The following is a 16,128-nucleotide window of genomic DNA, read 5'->3' as shown; positions in this document are numbered from 1 at the left end:
TTGAAACAAGAATGGAGTTATTTTGAATTTCTTGCAATCCTGCATCAAACTGATAAAAATGATTGTTGCAGATCAACTTACTTTTCAAAGTAACTGGAATTTATGATGGTTATACATTAAATGTATACATTAATGTAAGTTAATGTATACATTAATGTAAACATATATGGGGTGAGCATGTGGTTGTGTTTAATTTTTGTTTCCTTTTAACTTTTGCATGGTCAGTATGATAGTGATCCCATGCAGATATGAATGTTAATTGTGAAGTAGCAACATATGTTCTATAACCCTTCCAATCTATTTAAAGACCCTCTCTGGTGTTTAAAGGTAAAAATGTTGCTGTCTTGCTACACAGGAGAGCTTGGGTGAAATGTTTTCTGATGCAGTTTTAACTGGGATAAAAGGGCTAAGGATACTCTGTTCAGCTTGAGCAGCTCTTGGAGAGACATTCCAAGCCTTTTTTTTTTTACTCCTCAAAGTAAATTCTTGAAGTAATTAATTCCACATCACTTGGTAATTCAGCTCTTAGATTTCATTATGGTTACTCCTATCTAGTGTTGGTATTGATGTTTAACATTGATTTCCTCAGTCTTCACACAAACAGTCTGCATTTGTTCAGATCGAGTATTAGTATTATATGTTTGAATTCAGAAGATAATTGCATATCTTGCAAATTACCCAATGGCTGTTTCATCTTGAAACATTTAGAAATCCATTTCAGTTTCTCATAATTATAATGTTTTAGTCAGACAGCAATCTAAACTTAGGACAGCACTTTGGCAGTGATATGCTTGTTTTTCTAAAATGAGCATAGTTTTTGTGGTTAAATTTTCCTTTCATTTAAGTATAGATTTTAATCAGTGTAAGCCAAACTTTTCCAACCATCTTTAAAATTAGCTCAAGCCATATTTTAAAAAGCATGTTCTCCTAATGTGATTTAACTTACGTAGAAAAATGTATGCAGAAGTTAATGTTTTTAAGCTGATTAATGCTTTTGAAGTGTTTTTACAACTTGTTTATAGACAGCTTCAGATAGGATACTAGTAGTTTTTTTGTAATCAATACCACTGAAAGCACTTCATGCTGTATTTCTGAAATTTGAAAGGAAGCTGTTCAGAAGGAAACTGTAAATTCCACTCATCAAGCAGCTAAATTACAACATCAAAATAAAGTAAAATGCCTCTGTTTTTCCAGATTTCTCTGCAACAGTGTGTGAAGTTTTGGTGATTACTGAAGTTTTCATTGGTGGTCTTGTATGTCCTTGGGCAGGGTATAGTTACCATATTCAGTTGGTGAGTTAAACAGATGTATAGCAAGTGTAGAGCTCTGGGTAGGGGATATTCAGCATTTCATATATTTCCACATATATAGAGAATTGGGAAGGAATCTGAATTGCATCTGTCAGGTGACTATTAGAGCCCACTGAGCTGCTGCTAAACATTTGGTAGTTTCAGTTTCTAGAAAAGTACTACAAAAATCCTCAAGTAAAAAGACCCCAAAACCTGTTACCAACATTGTATCACTGTTTTTTACCCCAATGCAGAAAAAAAGGTCTTGGCTAAACTGAGAAAGTTTTGCAGTTGGCAGAGTGTTCAGAGACGGAGCCAATCTGTCAACAGACTTCTCTTCAGATAGCCCATTTCTTCTGATCACAGGTAGAGAGAATTCTTTTCCCTAAGTGTAAGGACAAATGTAAGAGAATGATGAGTCCTCTGGATTTCTCTTATGTGTTTTTATATGAGGTGTGCTGGTTAGCTTTAATAAACTGTTTCTCTAGTGAAAATAACGCCAAAAAATTCTGTCCTAGTTTGGACATGGAATTGTGAGAAAGCTTATTCAGTTTTTAAGATGTTTTATTTTATTATTCAGATGCTAGAAGGACTAGATCCTTCTGTTTTTTAATACCTACAGTAATCTTGCATTTGTTCAGCTGATCAATTCAATTTGCTATCAAGATCATGTTTGTGATCTGCTTGAGTGTAAAGAGCATTGGTTTTGATAAATCTGATACTATTTTAGCAAGAATAAACAATAATAAATTTAATAATGACTGGTATTTTTCTTCTAATTGCCGTAGCTTGTGCTATTGCTTTTAAGAAACTTACATGATGAAGCACTTTTAATTTCACTCAATGATTTTTTTCTCATGAGTTCGACTAACTCTTCCCCAGAATTCTTGTGCTACAGTGGGAATTTCTTGAGCATTCTGCTTACTGAATAGCAGTGACATGTTTTGTCCTCACTGAAAAACAACTTTTAACTCTTCTGGAACGATAAGCTAGGAGACAGTGGTGACCACATGCTGATCCATGGAAGATGTAACTTTGCAAAGTGAACCAAGCTGCAAATGGGCTTCTTTTTTATTTTTTTATTTTATTATGGTCAGAACTTGGAGCTTGTTTCTGGTTCTGCTGGGTAAATTTTTGAGATTGTGTATCAGCTGGAGCTAGGGGCCATATGCTCTGGGGAAGTCATTGCTTGGTTCTTTAACAAAGCCAAGGAAAACCGCAAAAGATTTCTCAAAAAGCAAAACAAGTAGAATAAATACTTACCTGTTAAGTCTGTGTTGGCAACCAGTCCATTTCAATTTTTTTTTTTTTTTTTCAACTCATCACTCATGGAAATCCTATTTTCTTGAGTCCAGCATTTTAGAAAGTGTGAGGTAATACACTCATGCCAAGGTTATTGAGACAACCTGTAGTCTGGTAAGGCTAATCATTTTCTTTCAGCCTCCTAAACAGACCTTAGCTTTCTTCTGGTCCTCCCTCTTCAGTGTGAAAACACCACTAATCTGTCAATTTACATAGTGAATTCCTTTAAAAAGAAAAAAGCTTTAGCAATTTATTTTGGTATCCCTTGCTGAGGTCAGTAGATTTTTTCTCGCGACAAGTGAAAACGATGGGACAAGTAAAAACAATGGGCTACCAGTGAGCTATGTGTAATTCACCATCAGATAATGGAATTCCCAGTTAATGTCCTGGGAATTGGCATGCATTTCACATTTGGAAAGAGGGTGTTTGGTTTGTTTGACTCTCTCTTAGATAATTACAGACTGTTTAGGAAGATGGAATGTAGTGTTCTGGTTGTGTTTGATCTTTGTAAAATTTGGTGATAGACTGTTTGAGGAAAGGACTGGTCTTGCTGCATTTTGTACTGCCTCCATGAGATGGATAGATTTTGCACTAGAGTTTCCTTAAAAAACTACTCGCATCTCAGTATAATTTACAATAAATGTTTTGCAGACTCATCTATTTCTAACCATTGGAAGTGACAAAGGGTGTGTCTCTCCCAAAATTATGGCTTTGCTCAGAGAAGTGTGTTCTTTTATTAGGAACATCAGGTTTACATTTTCTCTTGAATACCAAGTTTTAAATTAAATCCTTACAGCTATCCACTATTTCAAGCACTTGCATTGGTCTACCATTCATTACAGAATGAATACTTCGTTATTTTGTCATAAATTATTCAATCTTGAGATGCCAATTTCCAAAATTTCCTTGGAATAATAATTCCTATAAAAATGTATCTCGCAGAATATTTTTACTTGAGTTGCAATAAAGATAGGCGCAGTATGTATTGTATCTCAGTCCTACTAAGAAGAAAGGATCTTGGTCTCTTTGGTAAATATTGAGAAGAATTTACTTTTGCACCTCTCTTGGATACAGTGTTAAATGTTGAACAGTGTCAACTCCACTAAGAAATAAAAAACCCCCACACTTTAAAACAATGCTTGAATTGAACAGCTCATCTCATTTAGATTAGGACAGTGGGTAAAAAAGCTGCATGTTTGTCTTGTCTGCCACCTTAATAGTTTTTGAATGACAAGTGCCTGCAAAGTTGTCAAAGGTCAAACAGCTATTTTTTTTGTGTGTGTTCTAATTACAGTAGTCTACCAAAGAACCTTGAACTGCAAAACTGAGACAATGGCTCTGTAGTTATGGAAGTATGGAAATTAAGTTTAGGCAGGAGCAAATGTGGCTGGAGTGGTCACAACAGGGATATTGCTAAAGTGGTTGTTGATAGCCCAGGAATATGTATTATTTTTCTGCTTAAGGGGAAAAATAGCTGAAATTATGTGGGTTTTGTTGAAGTAATTGCAGTGGGCTGGTCTACTGAAGAGCAAACCTGATGTTACACAGCACCCCTGTGCTTCTCTTTGAAAACATATTAATAGCAATTATTTTTTAATTGAAGAAAATACCTTATGAAAAATTCAGAGTGTTTAGTAAAATTTGGTTCTTTCAGTCACATGTTAGCTGAGTTTTCTGATGGTCTGCCTTCTATCTGTGCCTTTGCAACTTGGTAGACCTTCACCCTCCTGCAACAGCTCCAGGCCCCTGAAGTGGCTGTAGGAAATCCTTCCCCTTTTTAAAGGGAAGGTGTAAGTTATTTCCCTGTTGTCTGTGACCACAAGTTCCTTCTGGTCCTTGTTCATTTTACGTGTTGTCAGTGGCAAATAGAGATGCTAAATTCAGCTCTTTTTTCAACTTTATGTAAGGCATCCATAAAAATATTTTAGGCAAACTGGCACTGCACATATTGCCCAAAGCTTTGTTATTTATAAGCTCTGGGCATTCAGTTTGCCTTCAGAACTGAAGCATTGCTGTCAGCAGAAATGAATTTGTGTAGTAGAAAGAAAGAAATTTCTAATCTCCATGATGTCTTACTGAGTCTTGAAATACAAAAGTAGCTGAAAAGGGCATATTTAGAACAGGCTTCTGCTGAAGTTTAGAAATATGTCATTTATTCATAAATATAAAATAGGCAAACCTTAATATGTAGGGAAATTGTCCAGTAGCTTTGGATTTTAGTGGAAGATATTCTTTATGTGCACAGTATTAACACAGATGATACTGTTTACTAGAAGTATCACAAAATGGCGTATTGACTAAGAGATGCCCAAAAATGGAAAGTAGTAATTGCAAAATATTGTTGTAAATATAGTTCTACAGGCTGCAGAATATTTTAGAATAAAAATTTTCATCTGTACAAAAAATTATTTGATCTGTTAGAAAAGTAATACTTAAATGAATGTTTTTAGCATAACAAGAGGAAAAAGAAATTACGAACAGGTATTTCTTTATCACTTAAAGACTGCTCTTACTCTTGTGGCTCTACAGCCATTTTGCCAAAGGTTTACAACCTTTATGGGAAGTGTATATTACAAGCTGCAAACCCAATACCTTTGGCCTTAATGTCCTGCAAAGATTCCATTTCCCCAGGATGTTTGTGGAGACTTTGTTCTTCTATATCCAGCTGGTACAAGTGTCTCTCTTAAGAACTTGTGTTTTGGTGTTTACATGGGTAGGTGCCCACCCTGAGGAGCTGCATCTACATCTGTGAGACCTCAGTGTCTGTCCTCCTCCTGAGAAAGATTATGGTGTGCTTTTCTGATGTCAGTGTTTTGAATTATTTGGGAGGGAAGTTATAAGAACTTTCCTTTCTGTTTTGGAAGCTATTTGTTACAGAACTGCCAGTCTGTTGTTCTTGAAAACAATCACCCAGTTAACGTCTCTCTCCTAAGCCGAACCTTACTAAGATCTGTCAGATTTCCACCAGACATGGGAATGAGGAGTAGAACATAAAAGAGAAGTTAATGTTGCAGTGGAATCTGGAGAGAAGCTGTATTGTGGGCAAGTATTTTTCCGTTTTCCAAATGTTAAGCTTCAACCACGTTAATAATATTTCTACAAAAGTATTACTCAGCTAGTTTAAAGCAAAACTCTAAAACTGTTATATCCCACATGGTATGAAACATTCCTGGGTTTTTTTGGTTTTTTTTTTTCTTGGTGTATTAACTTCTTACACAGAAAGGAAATTAATTTTAGAAAGAATGTTATACATAAACCATTTGAGACATTCTCTCTTAAGGAAATAACATCTGTCAAGAAAGATGCAGCCAATGTTGAGTTATATTAAAAACATTGTAAAGGAAATATTTCACAGTGAAAAGTGTTTAATTAAAACATTTTAACTATTTTTGCTCTGGAAAAAGCTTAGGAAATTTCTATATAAGCATTTTAAATGCAATCATAATAAAAGCTCAGTTAATTTTTTCAGATGGAAGTTAGCTTAGATAAGTTGTTCCTTAATGTATAATAAAGAAATTTTCTGACTACAATGTAGCTAGTAGGAAAAAAAGAAAAAGAAAAGAAAATATTTGGAATCATTACTTCATTACCTTCAGATTCCGTAAACCTGCTTTCATTGATTTTTCTTGATGGACAGAATTTATTTCAAAAGGAAAATAGATTACCTTTTAGGGTTTTCATAGTAATGTTTTTATTTGAAACTCGGTTCTTTTATGAGCATTTAATAGCACTAGAAGACATTATTTTGCTTTTGTAGAGGAAGATTGTGAAGTACTCATAAAAAGGTACCTAGATTAGGCATGAGAAACATTAAATAGGATAGGATATGCTCTTTCTTTAACTCAGTTGAGCCTGTTGGTTTAAGGAATTGTACACTGACTATACAGATTTCTTCTAATGGCTTGAAATAAAAACTTTTGCTTTAATTAGCATTTTGCTCTTTCATCCATTGGTGCTATCAGACCTACCCTGAAATGTAGCAAATACAGAAACAGCTGCGTCTGATCCCTTTCTAGATAATGCTCCAATTGTTTTATTGTTGGGTTTTTTGTTTTAATTTAGGTGAAGAATTTGAAGGGAGTGCTTGGAAGTTATGGATTTTGGCCAAGTTAAATGTTGAGGTTGTGATTTTTAGGAAGGCTTGTATATTGTATTTGGGAGTGTTGGGTCTTCTTCTAAGATATCCTACCTTGTCATTGGAGTGTTTTCCTTGTTCCTTGAAAATATTAAAATGACATTTCTTAAGTTACATGATTGCTATTAGAGGTGAGCAGCTGTTATTATCCCAGATTCTCTTCACAGTAGGCTCATGGTCTCAGACTTCATTAAAATACCAACAGAAACATACGTGACAAGTGATATATGGGCTAAGTTTTTTAATGTCACCCACATCTCTGTACTTGAACTGACAGGAGGTGCTTCCATTAACACATTATCTTTTTTTTCCCCTTAAAAAACTTGCTGCTTACCATGGCTTGTATTTTAGGAACGCCTTAAAGATTTAAAGAATGTGATCTGTAGAACCCATTTTACTTGTTGCACGTGCTTGATGTTGTATCCTGAACTGAATAAAGGATTGGAGATGATAATGTGAAGGTTTCTGTAGTTAAATGCCACTGAAGACCTGGATTTTACTTTTTGCTTAAAAAAGCGAGATATGTAACATTATTAACAGTAACTACTTGTGATACTTGTATTTGAATAGCAATGTTCCAAATTGGACATTTGTAAAATAAAGAATGCAAAGCTTTCACAGCTGCAACTGAAGCTGTAACAACTGTGAATTGTGCTTGTGATGTACTGCACAGTGACAAATATTCTGAAAAAAAAATCAGTCTGGAGACATTCCAGATTAAGCAGACACAATTCATATGCTGTGTGCTGTAGGCCTTGAGTTATAAAAATATAAATAGGATCTTTTATGAAAATAAATTACTGAAATACAGCACTTTCAGATAGCAGTATAATAAACGTGAGATGGAGGAAAAAAGGGGAAAAAAGACGGTTTTGTCTTAAAATTTTAATATCTGAACACTCTACTATGGCAAAGGGGAATAAGAAATAAAAAGTAGTTTCTTCTGTGTCCTGCTGTCAAGGTCTGTGCATTAGATAAGGTGGGGTTCCTGTGTGAAAAAGCAAACCAGTGAGGGAGCAACAGCCTTAAATCTGGTGCTTTATAATTTCTCTATTTTTAATTTTGCAGCTTCAGTATTCCACATGTTTTTTGAGTGTTGCTGAATCCCCTGATCTCTGCTGTGAATATAGCAAACTGTACTTATGCTGAGGATGACTCCTTGCTAAATGTGATGTTCTCCCTCCCTAAATTCCAATGTTGCTGTATCTGACCAAAAGGCTTTTCAGGCTGAAACTAATCATTATGTGTTGAATTTCCACAGAATCAACTTCATCTGTGGTCTGAGATGATGATTTCCTGACAGTCTGTTTTATTGTAGGCAAATGATAGATACCCAAGATCAATGCTAATTCCAAAGAGAGGTCACTGGATTGAGTTCCTGAATATAGGATCAAGAGCATCAGAAAGAGAAATCTGTCAGTATTCCAAGTTATTTCTACAAAGCCATTTACAATCACAAATGGTTCTGCAGTTTGACTGAATTCTGCTTTATGCCTCTCACATCTTGCTTTGGTCCAGAGTGAAGAAGTTCTTTGTCTATTTACATATGCATGGTTGAGCATGTGGTTATTGTTCCAAGAAGAGGAAAATAACCTGTTCTAATTTCTCAGCTCACATTCTGAAATTTTCCTTACAGTAACTTGTGAAACTTGTATTGGCCATCCAGGACCACTTCTTCCAGTTTCAGGCTGATAGCTCTGCAGTCAAGGTGAAGGATGTTGATTGGGTGCCTTCCTTCCAAGGAATTTGTACTGGAGCTCTGTGCTTTGACTTTTGTTGTCTAATTGGTGGTAGTTTTCCCTAATCTTTGTTGGTTTTCACAGTGAATTTCAGCCTCCTAAAAATGTACTTGAAGTTACTTGATATGAATGTACCTTAGTCTTTTATGATATTTAGAATGAGACAAAGCTGACTCGATGAACTGGCAGACATCTTTGTATTGCTAACTTGGAGAGATGCATTTTAAATTAGGTGTGAAGCTTGCAGTTTCAGATTCATCATAGTTTATCTTATTTTGTGATCAGTTCAATCTTTTTCAGCTTTTGATGGAGGACACAGTGGCCACCTTTATTGGTACATCTGATAACAAATTACAATTAATGCCTCGAATTCTCTACTAGTAGTAAAAAAAAAAATCCTCTATGCTTTAAGTAACCTTTGATAGGAAAAAGTGTTACCATTTCAAAGTATATTTCTGTAATGTGGTCTGCATAATATGAAGTGACTAAATTATGCTATCAGAATGTGTAACAGCTTTACAGAAATTGCAGGTTCTAGATATTACTTTTTAGGGTATCTTGCAGCTGACTTGAGGTGGTTCTTAATGTATAGAAAATCATACTTCCAGCTTTAAAGAGTCTGTTATGATATCTGTATCCCATTATCAGTTTCCCATTTATATGCTTGATATTGCTGTCTGACTATGGAAGCTAGAGATAGAAACTTATAAAGAGAAATTTTTTGACTAGATAAATTGTTATGGGAGAGTTCATACTGAGTCCCATTAGCCATGTTGTGTTGAACTGCAGCCAGACATTTTGAAATACTTTAAATCCATAATGTTCCTAACAACTGGAGGAGAATCCATTTCTAATATTCCTTCTAAAAAGGATTATTATTTATTTTTGTTGTAGTTTGGTCTAAGAATTTCAGTGCAGTATCAGGAAATTGTTATATTTTTCCTTACTGACTAATGCAGTCAAATCTGATTTGAAGCTTGGAATCTGTTACCAGTAAAAAAGACTTATAAATATGCTGTTAGAGGTTTTAGATCACTTTCAATTTTTTATTTTCTATAATATACCTAAAATCCCATTTCTTGCTTGCTCTGTTGCCATTAATCTCTTTCTTCTTTGCTGCAGGATTAGTTATTAAAAATTCTGACATCCTAAGAAATGCTAATCACATAACTTCTCATTTTCTTTGTCTGTTATATCCCTTTTTCATACTGCAGATTACTATAAATTGCTTTGGAAGCACTATGAAAGAATAATGACTTAATATAAGTAAGTGTAAAGGAACTTGCAGTTTTTGCTCGTGTCTTGTAGTCTGCCTAGGTATTTGGTCCTCTTACCAAAATGTGGATGGAGAGAAGTTGGAAGATAAGTGAACTTTTTTTAAAAAAATATACTTATGGTTTCCTAATGTAATTTGAACTATTTTGATAGGTTATGCTGTGACACAGAGCTGCTAGTTTTTTTTCTCTCAGCCTTGCAATATTTCACAACAACATTATCAGTTTTATTATTTGTTTCATGAAGCTTAATCTGTTTGAAATGAAGCTGAGGACTGGTGAAATTTTAAGTGACTTTATATAGTCTCCTTGATTTTGCAGCTCACAGGGAGATGTTTTCAGACAGAATTAAGTTTCCTGAAAGCTGTCTTTAATTGTTCTGCTCTGAGTTAGGACCAGGTCTAAAGCTGCTATTTTAGTGGCTAAAGAGGAAACCCCCTCATGGTGAATTTGGAGGGCAATGAGCTCTCTTTGCCTTCTTGTAAAACCCTGTGCAGCAGCTTAGGTGAAACTTTGAACCCTTCAGGCTTAATTTCCCAGCTAATCAGGATACTCTAGATTCTTCCAGAATTTTTTAGGATTGAGTCCCTGCACAAACACATACTGGATATACTGGGGAGAGTTCAGTGAAGGGCCACAAGGACAGTGAGGGCACTGGAGCATCTCTGACATGTGAGGAGAGGGTGGGAGCTGGGACTGTTCAGCCTGGAGGAGAAAAGGTTTGGGGAGGGACATGTTCTCAGTGTGTGCAAGTACCTGAAGGGAGGCTGCAGAGAGGATGGAACAAGGCTCTTCTCAGTAATGCCCAGGGACAGGATCAGAGGCAATGGACACAAACTGAGATACGTTAAAAAACACCTTTTTTTACTGGGAGGGTCAGTGAGCACCTGCACAAGATGCCCCAGGTGGCTGTGGAGTCTCCTTCAGATATTCATAAGCTCACTGGCTGCAGTTGGTCCTGCTTGAGCAGGATAGGACCAGAAGACCTCAGAGGTCCCTTCCAACCTCAGCCATTCTGTGTGGATCTGTTGTCTGTAGTGGTGTTTTGTCTGTATTGGTTTGAGATGACTCACGGATGATTCTCTTTAAAAGAAAAAGATGGCTTATTAATTCTTGTAAAATTCTCAAAGGAAATAACTACTTAGCTCTAAGTAAACTGCAGAATAAGGGTTGTTATTTGGGGAACAAATTTCCTTTCCACTTTTAAGACTTGGGAATTGTGTGAATTGAAAACGGAAGCTGTAGTATTAGCTGCTGTTAGAGCAACTTAAGTGTATGTTGTAACTAAGCCACCCTAGGAAAATAATGCTCTTTCCTGGGGGGTGGGGGGGCAGGACAAAAGCACTTGCTATGTAGTTTTGCTATAGGCTGTTTCTCCTCTTGTGTTAATGGTCTTGCCTTGAAAGAGAGGAAAGAAACACTTTAAAACACAGGAAAACGTTGTTGTTGAGCCACAAAAAAAATAAGTTTCAAGAGTGGTTTTGATACTTTTCACAATCTCTCTCATTCTTGATTCTTGTTTTCATTTTGATAGTGACAGTTTAAAGAACACTATTTGAAAACCATGGTTTTCCTTAAGGTGATGGAAATCTGCTCATCATTTTTGTAATGTTTCCATTTTGAAAATGCTGGTTTATTTTCACAACTCTAATTTCAGTGACTTCAAAACGTGCCTGTACATTTTAATTTGCCTTCTTAACACATGCTTTGTTGTTAAATGAAACATTTTTATTGGCACAAAGATATTTGCCCCACCTATTTTCATTTGCTAGTGGTGGGAATGGTAACATTAAAGGCTGTTTAAAATATATGAAGGGAGTTCTGGGGTCATTCCCCACCTGTTGTTTATGCTGGTTTATGCAAGAGTAGTCTGAAGTAATTATGTTGGTGAAGCTCTGTCATTTAAGTAGTGCTTTTGGAGACTCACAATTTGCACATCAACAGGTTTGGCTTCTTCAAGCAAAACTTGGACTTTTGTATTAGTGAACAGTGAATACTGGCAAGAAAGGTCACAGCTTTAAAGTAGCCTAGAGTACATTGTACTATGTTATGGAACAAAAGACAGTAAATACAGAAAGTCTTTGATTAACTTCTCCTTTTCAAAGTGTCTTGACCTTTATTGAGTTCCCCTAGCTGACATTTTTAGAAGACTTTTAGTATTCCTTTCATTATAAAGGGTTTATTTGTGTATTTGCTCCCACATATTTCATTGTCATCTTCCCTGCCATTTGTTTTTCTTTAGTTATAATGGTATCTACATTTCATATCAGCATGGCTTCTGTAGTAGTGGAGTGATGTAGTCCTTTTTTGTACAAAATTCTAGAAATTAATTTCTGTGACAAGATGGTGTCTTGGTAGACAAAAGAAATATGAAGTGAAATTCAGTGAAAAACAAAAAAATTACCAAAGCTGAAAACACCTAGGAAAGCATTTGAAAGACAGCATAATATATTCATGTTAGGCGTAAATCACATAGGATTCACATCACACATCTTCCTATTTTTAGTTTTAAAATTGTTAGTTGCCATTTCTATTTAAAGATAATGACATATTTAGTCAGACTTAATGCAAGTGAATCATAGTATTGCATTATTATTGTATTAAACAGTGATTGTTGGTTGTGATTCTTATACTCCTTATATTTTGGAGGGCAAAAATAACTTCTCAGTGCTCTGGAAGTTGCTCAGACATTTCAGTCTGGGGTGGTGATGAATAAATTATACTCTAAATAAGGCAGGCTACATGAATTCATATTTTTGTTTTTTTAGACTAGCTTTCTCTAGCTGGCACCTTTCCTTCTCTTTTACCCCCTGTGGTTTTAGCCATGTAGGCTGGATAAGATTACAGATACTGGTTTTACAAGGAGTCTCTGTAGACTTGGTTTTTTGACATGACTGTGCTGGTTCTGCTGAGCTGGTGGCTCTCGGCTGTTTTAATGGGGGTACCAGTGGTGCCTTTTAGTATGGTTGTGTCCTTCCTTTGCCCAGTTCCTCTCATGGGGTTGCTGCAGGAAAATGAGAACTTTCTCCAACAGTTAAAGGTTGATTAAATATTAGTAGCTGGCACCTTGCACAGCTGGCCTGCCCAACCAGGCCTCCCTGGCATGGCAAGGCAGCTTCTCAAGAGCATCACTTGCTCTGTAGTAACTGAACAAATCCCAGATGTAAGATTTATTCTTCTCCTTACTACTTTCTTCCTCTTTAATACTGTGCTCCTTGAAGCTTTGAAGCTGTTTTACACACTCTGAGCCACCATTCACAGCTAACAATGCCTCTTAGTAAGATACTCCATAAAATGGGAACTTTTCCCTAGAACAAGGTACTGCATTTAGACTTCATTTTAAAGTCACAGGATTTTAAGTGTGGGGCTTCTGACTGATTACCTGCTACTGGTAGCTGAGTGAACCCAAGGGTGTGATTTGTACCTTTGTTGCTGGAGTGAGCAGGTTGTCTGGCTGCTGTCAGTCCTTTTCCTTCATGAATTTGGGTACTCAAATACACTCAGCAAGAGTGAAGAAGGCTTAAAGATTGCTTGTAGAACAAAAGGATTAGGTCTTTTTATATAGAAGACAAGATCAGTCTGCTAATGAATGAGTAATAGTGAGAAGAATGCAAGCCTGAGTATTTTATGGCATAAGATAAATGTTAACAGAGGCTAAGAATAAACTCACCATCTCTGTCTCTTGCAGGCTTTCTTCCTGCACCTTCTTATCGAGGTGTCTGACAAGACACTGTCAGACAGGACAACTGGTTGCACTACTGCTGATTGTTTGGCAATTTCTGTGTTTTCTCCACTGGTCATTTCTTTGAACATCATACAAGATAACAAAGTTTCCTAGGTCAAGACACTGGAAATATTAATTCTCCATAAATGTTGCTCCGTTCAAGACAAATCAGATCTGAGTTTACAGAATACTTTCTTTCTTCAGCCTCGGCAATTTTCCAGTTTTCTGAGGGCAAGCAGCCCAGCAAACACTCCTTCAGACAATTCCTCATCTTTCTCCTTTTTCCAGAATGAAAATCAAAAAATATTGGTAATGGGGGCCAAAATAACAAAAGAAAAGTGGGTGTTGCTACTTCTTGCCAAGTTTTTTGTAAATGTTTCTTTCCTTCCCTATCCCAGCATAATAGCAAAACTTCCAAAAAAATCCACAAAATAAACCAGACTCCTTTTCAACCTCTGCTCTAATTCATAATAGATACAATGAGGAAAATGCTAGAGAACAAGTACTGTAAAGGGTATATGATTTATCTGACTGTTAAGGTTTTATTCCTCATCAGTTAAGGTTGCAGAAAACTCCAGGGCAACTGGTAGGTCCTTGATGATGCTCAAATGTTACTCTTGTTTCTAGGGTATCAATTGTGTTGGTGCCAGTTGCTTTAATTTTCTTGGTTGCAAGGAATCTTAACTGGGGCATGAGTGGACAGGTCTGTAGTTTAGGGCGGGCAGGAGTGAAATACTGTTAAAAAGAAGTGGAAAATGAGGAGGTACAAGCTCCAGACAGTGATTCTTGCCTAGGGGTTCTCTCCTGCTCGCTTATTCCTCCTCCAGTGATTAGAAATAATAGGGAAGGGGAGGGGGCATGGTAGGCAGTGTGATCCAGGAATTAGTGTTAAGCAGACCAGAGGTGGGATTAGAAGCCAAGACTGTGCTGGCAGAATGAGTTAATACAAGTGAGGGGGCAAAGAGCACTGCTGGATCAGAACCTAAGACCAAAGGGCAGCAAGAGGGATGGGAAGCAGGTTCTTAGAAAAATAATCAAGATGTTATCTGTGGCTACAGAGCAAATCCTGTCTGGGTTTCTTCTGTACCAGGAGTGTGTGGTAACCTTCACTGATGGAGTTCACAAGGTCAGCTCCTTGGCTCATATTATGCTGGTGGCTGGCTGCAGCTTTTGTCTTGAGTCACATGTGTGGTTTTTCCTACAAGTTGTTCTTAATTTAAATTCTTGTAGCTACAATTAATTCATTATTATGAGAGTTTTTATGAGATTTCCCTCCCCCCCCCGAGGTGTTTTTATCAACAAACCATTGAACTTAAACATATTCATACGTGTGATAAGAAAGAGTAATTTCTTCATCAGTGGCTTTACTACAAGAAATTTTGTTTGAATTTATACATTCAAACTGTTGAGATTGTTGCCTTTTGATGTGTCAGACCTGCACAATTGATCTATATAATGAAATGTCTGTGTGTGAACTGTGCCATGAGACATTCAAACAGCTAATAATTAATTCCTTGAAACCGTCTCCATGTATGTGAGTCATGGTGGGACTTGTGACCTCCCTAAAATGTTCGGTATTTTTTCAGGATCCTCATTGTGACCATTTCCCAGGTGCTCAGTATCTATAAAGTATTTCCAGGTCAATGATTGTCAAAGTAGAATTCCAAATCAAAGGAAACAGCCATACAAATTGAGACATAGTCTGGAATCTAAGTACCATGTCTGTGTAGGGAAAGAGCTTCTCAATTCCTGTGTTTTTGCTTCTATTTTGATTGCTAATATAGGTTTTTTTTATTTATTTTGGAAAGTGCTAAAGCTAGAAAATTTGATTCACTGTGTCCAGGCAATGTCTCATTGGAAGACTCGTGGAAAACCACACTTGTTCAAGACAAACATGATGTCATCTCAGTAGCAGAATCCCTTTGTGAGTCTCCTGGAAACAAATGCTTTGCATGAGGACTCAATTTTTCTTGTTCTGAATTAATTCAAACAAATTACTCTGCAGACTATAGTAAACTTTTTTTTGAGAAAGCCTTTTCTTGGGCCATGTTCAGAGTCAAGACTGACTGTGAGTGATGTTCAGGAACTGCAGAGGTTCTAAGCTTGTGAACAGGTAAATGTATCAAGCAGAACATTGTGCTTCAGTCTTCTGAGCAGCTGGGAAGATCACTGTTCTTTACAGCTTCCAGCAGGTGTTTCCATCTGCTCTCCAGACTATTGTGCTCTCCATAAGAAAAGTATGTTGGCCTAGAACAGAAAAGCAGCTTGCTTTTCTTTCTTTAAGTAGGTGATACTTAAGATATTTACAAAGGAAAGAAGATAATTTGCTTAAGTAAAGCCAATTTATAATAGGGATGTTGGGAACCCATCTTTATCTCTCGGAATCTTTTTTCCCCTTCTACATCTGAACATTCATTCCCAGGTTTCTGGTTTCTCTACTGCAGGAGCAAAGAGAAGGTTGCCTCTGAGTGTCAGGAAGGGACTTAAGATATAAATCCAAATGATCTTATTGGGACTTTGACACATTTGCTTTCTAGCTGATTGAGAACATAGCCATGAGAAGAACGTGCTTGGGAATTTTCCACCTGCCCATTTGACGCAGAAGAAGAAAGAAATCATTCATTTCCTGACAGCATGTCTGAAAACTGGAGATGGAATGGTTATT

At 36.5% G+C, this 16,128-nt stretch overlaps 1 protein-coding gene across 10 annotated transcripts in view; it reads left to right on the top strand.

Annotated features, from left to right (window-relative positions):
* The window catches only part of LCLAT1 (lysocardiolipin acyltransferase 1), a 145,477-nt gene that overhangs the window by 3,570 nt on the left and 125,779 nt on the right, over window positions 1-16,128 (top strand). For 5 of the 10 annotated variants that reach the window (XR_015281384.1, XM_086871115.1, XM_086871067.1 and 2 more), the window contains exon 3: window positions 1,544-1,655. The exons of the other annotated variants lie outside the window; for them this stretch is intronic. The gene's annotated coding sequence lies outside the window, so the exon portion shown is untranslated. The remainder of the gene's footprint in view (window positions 1-1,543; window positions 1,656-16,128) is intronic. 10 annotated transcript variants of the gene reach the window in all.

This window comes from Cyanistes caeruleus, chromosome 2 (assembly GCF_971803275.1).
Source record: "Cyanistes caeruleus chromosome 2, bCyaCae1.hap1.1, whole genome shotgun sequence".
Classification (NCBI taxonomy): Eukaryota; Metazoa; Chordata; class Aves; order Passeriformes; family Paridae; genus Cyanistes; species Cyanistes caeruleus.
This window is presented reverse-complemented; position numbering and strand designations above follow the sequence as displayed.